General features: G+C 38.4%; 1 pseudogene; it reads right to left on the minus strand.

Annotated features, from left to right (window-relative positions):
- Positions 1 to 814: 814 nt before the first annotated feature.
- LOC103211985 overlaps positions 815 to 4,642 on the minus strand; it is a 20,737-nt pseudogene continuing 16,909 nt past the window's right edge.

Genomic DNA, 4,642 nt, shown 5'->3' on the forward strand with positions numbered 1-4,642 from the left:
CCAGCCCACTGGAGCTGCAGGCTTCTTTTAACTCAGGCAGTTGCTGACTCTGAACTGAAAAACCTGAGGTTGACAAGTAAAATACCAGAGTCTCAAGATCATTAAGCAACATGTCAGGCCACTTTGTTAGTCCAGAAATAGTCACTGAAATGAAGCCTCAGCCAATTTTATAGTTCAAGTGTGCCCAAAAGCTCAGAAATCTTTCTCAAAGCTTCTTCTTATATACTACAAGCAAACCGAACCACATACCCAAGGCAGCTACTTAACAGCTCACAGTTTATTCCACTATGGAGCAGTTTTCCAATCTCATCATGGGGAATAACTACAACCAGCTACCAAGCCACTCAAAATCAGGCCCAGCCAAGTTGACGCAAAACCTGAACTACCACAGAGGTATATGGGGAGAGATTGTTTTGAAAAAGGTTATGTTTTTTTTTTTTTTATATTTAGGAAATTTATATTATATTACAATATTTTTTCAATTAATCCACATTCTTTTATAATTATAGTTATGAGTACAGAATAGCACATATGTGTGTGTTACATATATTAATGACTAACCAAAGTTGAGAATACTAGGTTGAGTGAATTTTCTCAAATCAGAAGATATATTCATGGCATTAATTAACTCTTCTTCCTTCCATCTTCCTTTCAACAGTTATAGTTTATATCATTATAAGACTCATGTGATTTCAATATTGGCCTCTTTAATCGCATCTAATAGGAGTGAACTGAAGAGAAGGGGATTTTAAGGTGGTAATCGATTCATTTTAAGCTCAAACAGTTGATGTCCAGAGCAGTGTAAATAATTTGTTTAAATGTGGGCATCATCTCTACCTTGAATTTGTGCAGGTGTACGTTGAACAGCTCCTTTCTGGGAATTTTTTTTGGATCCTATGTTTCAAATAGGAACTTGTTCAGATAGCCTGAACTAATCCTGCAATATTTTTTTTTCTGAGATGCTACAATATTAAAGAAAATGCACTAGAAAAGGCTTTAATCTATACCAGCCTGTCTACAATCCTCGCTACTGTAACATTCCATTCTCTCTCTATTAATATCACAACATTCTCACACACCCACTAATGACCGATGGCAAATATTCTCCTCCATGCATGATATTACCAATGTCTACAAGTAGTGGGTTAATATTTGGTGAAATTGTGTATCCTGACTCCTTCCTTCAGCCTTAGTACAGAAATACCTAAACATAAAGAGTGTCACAGTTGACAGTAGATTTGGGTATGTGTAGAACACACCAAACAGACTGATAGGTACTGTTGATAGTGGCTATTTATCTCATTTGCAAAACTAGAGCCACAATAGTGTTCAAAGAGCAATTAATCTCTTTTAAAGAGAGAGGAAGTAACTTTTAACCTTCCTGAAAAAATGTCCTACATTTTTTCTTAGCAAATTTGCTAAGAGCCAGGGAAGCAATGTCTTTCTAAATCACCATGCTGTATCATAAGTCACTATTCCTCACTATTCCCTGGATTTCACCACGTGAAAGGAAGGATCAAAATAGATCATCTCTAAGGTCCGTTCCAGTTGGCTCACTCTGTCTTTATACCTATGATTCTATGCAAACAAATAAATGAACTCATTGCCATCCAATCAATTGCAACCACTAATAACCTCAGGTACTATAGTAGAAGTAATCTGTAGGGTTTTCTAGACAGTAATCTTTACGGGAACAGATTGCCAGGCCTTTCTTCTTCAGCACGGTGGGGTGGGTTCCGGCTTCCAATCTTTAGACTGGCAGTTGAGTGCAAACCATTTGTGCCACCCAGGGTCTATATTATTACCTAGATAATATTAAAAAAAACAAACAAACTCACTGCTGCCAAGTCAGATCTGACTCATAGCGTCCCCTCCTTTGGTTTCTGAGGCAATATCACTATGGAATTATTGCCCAATCTACTTAATGTACATAAAAAGGACTACATTACAGGTTAAACTGTGGTATCTGAAATGACTGTGGTGATGACGTTAGTCAGTTATAGAAGCCCAAATGTCTTAAAAATCTCTCCTTTAACTGGCCTCTTAGTCTGCATTCATAGTTTATTATGCTTGATTAAAAAAATAAAATAAAATAAGTAGCTATACAATTTTATTGGCGCTTAAATAAGTAGAAAGGAAGTTTTAAAGCAGTATCAAATCTCAAGTACAGAATGACTAAAACAAAAATGACCAATAGTATCCAGTGTGGGTAGGACGTGCAACAATCACAGCTGCCACATGCTGACAATGGAGATGGGAGTTGGTATCCTACTTCGTAAAACCGTGAGGCAGTGCCGGCTATAGCTGGATATGTACATGCCTGCGACTCAACAATCCCATTACTAGCTTTATATCCTTGGCAGCTCTGGTAGCATAGAGCCTAAGGCACTTGACTGCTAACCAGAAGGCTGGCGGTTCAAACCCACCAGCCACTCCTTGGAAGGAAGGCTGGGAAATCTACTTCCATAGTGACCCCACCTTGGAAACTCAAGAAAGGGTCATTATGAGTCAAGTCCCCCTCAATGGCACATAACAACAACAACAAGCTTTATATCCGAGAGAGATAAGTGAATATTCACTGTAAGAAATGTACAAAAATATGAACATTCACATTATTTCCCATTGTATAAAAATATTAATAACTCAAATTTATATCAAAACATTAAATCTGGAATTGATTAGCTTTTTATACAGTCAGGTAACATATTTTAGTCTTTGAAGTTCATAAAATTTGGGTCATGGCCACTCATATCTGCTCTTGTATTGACAAAACATCCGTAGGCAATTGTACATAAATGGACGAGGGAATTGTGTTTCGATTAAACCTTATGCTTACCCTCACAGTGGATTAGATAAATAACTTATGTTATGTTTATACATTAAGGGGCTCTGATGGTTTAGTGGTTAAGGCATTTGGCTGCTAACTAAAAGGTTGATGGTTTGAACCCACCACAATTTCTGAGAAATAAAGATGAAGCAGTCTGCGTCAGTAAGGATTTACAGCTTTGGAAACCCTATGGGGGTTGCTATATGTGAGAATTCATGTGATGACAATGAGTTTGTTTTCTTTTTTGTTTTATATTTGTACATTAGATTACTGCACAGCACTGAGAACAAATTAGTTACTGTCAACCATAACATGGATAATCTCAAAAGCATATCAACAAGCAAAATAAACCAGTAGTAAAAGTGTAAAAACTATACGATTTCACTTCTAAATAGTTCAAACCACATAAAACTAATCTATTATTCTACACATTAATTTGTTATGGGCTCTGTGAACAGTTTCCAAAAAGCTGATAAGGTTCTGTCTTTTGGTCTTGTTTTGGTGGTTGGGGGAGGTCCTGGGACCCTGACAGAGTCCTTGCCTTCTACTGACAAAGACTTGAATAGAGAGTCAAATTGTCCTCACAAACCAAAGCTTATTAAAAGGAAAGGACAGGGGAGGAAGTCAAGAGGGAGAGATAGAGAGGGGCTTTGCCTACGCTGGACTCCAGTTTTTCTCCAGAGAGAGGATTTCCTAGGTCTTGGGATGGGTTTTAGGCAGAAAAAGCATCATCTTTATTCATAAAAGTGGTGGGGATTTCTGGGAAAGAGGTGGAGTTATGAAAATCAGCAGGAAATAGCCAAGATGGATTCCATCACTGAGGCTGTTGGAACAAAGATGGAACCTGTTGCAAAAGCTTCTGGGATGCTTGAAATGAGTTATTTTGAGATGTAGTGCATGCATGGTATTCCTGGAGTGTATTTCGATCCCCTGTGAGGGACCCCCGGTTCTTGACTGCCCGGTGAAGGTCACTTTGTAGGTCACATTGAATTTTGCTGTGCATGCTCTGTACCTGGTGGGGTACTTGAAGGACAATCCAGCAGGTTTATCAGCATTTTGTAACTGCTCTAGCTTGTGGGGATTTTGAAATGTAATTTCTCATCTTTCCTAAGGGCCTGGCTTGTTAATTACTAGCACTTCAATTGTGCCAGCAGCAAGAATATTGAGTTAGAGGCGGATTGATTCAGCTAGCCTGATTCTCTGTCTGGCTCCGTCTGAGTTCTGGGTGCAGGGACGTTTACATTTCTGAGAATTCATTTACGATACAATTTGTTATTGAGAATTTTCTATAGGCATGTTATACCTTGTTGTTGGTTGCCATTGAGTGGGATCGAACTCATAAAGACCTGTGTACAGACAACGAAACAGTGCTCAGTCCCGTGCAGGCCTCCCAATCCTTATTATACCTGCGCCCATTTTTGTGATACACATTACAAGCTGTCAAAGAGCTAACTAGAACTTCTGTTAAAATTAAAGCAAAACAGTTTATTGAAGGAACAAATCAGATCTCAAATCAGGCAGCACTTCCTGAAGATTCACTAAAGTAAGCCGGAAAAGAATTTTTCAGAGAGTTTAATTACACAAAATCAAGGAAGTTACAAGAAAAAATTGTTATTGGTTGATAATTGCAAAAATCATGCTTTAACAGACAGAAGACAAGGGAAAGATCCCTGAAATGATTTCACTAATGGTAAAGTTTGAGATTAACCTATGGATATCTTGAGGGCAAGCCTTAGTGAACGTTCTTACTGGGAGCGTGCTGTAGGAGGAAGGGGACCGAGAGGTGCCTTTTGAAGGTCAGCTCAGAATAAGCAA

The sequence above is a fragment of the Orycteropus afer genome, unplaced genomic scaffold (genome assembly GCF_000298275.1).
Source record: "Orycteropus afer afer isolate SDZICR_OR568_19922 unplaced genomic scaffold, OryAfe1.0 scaffold00832, whole genome shotgun sequence".
Lineage (NCBI taxonomy): Eukaryota > Metazoa > Chordata > Mammalia > Tubulidentata > Orycteropodidae > Orycteropus > Orycteropus afer.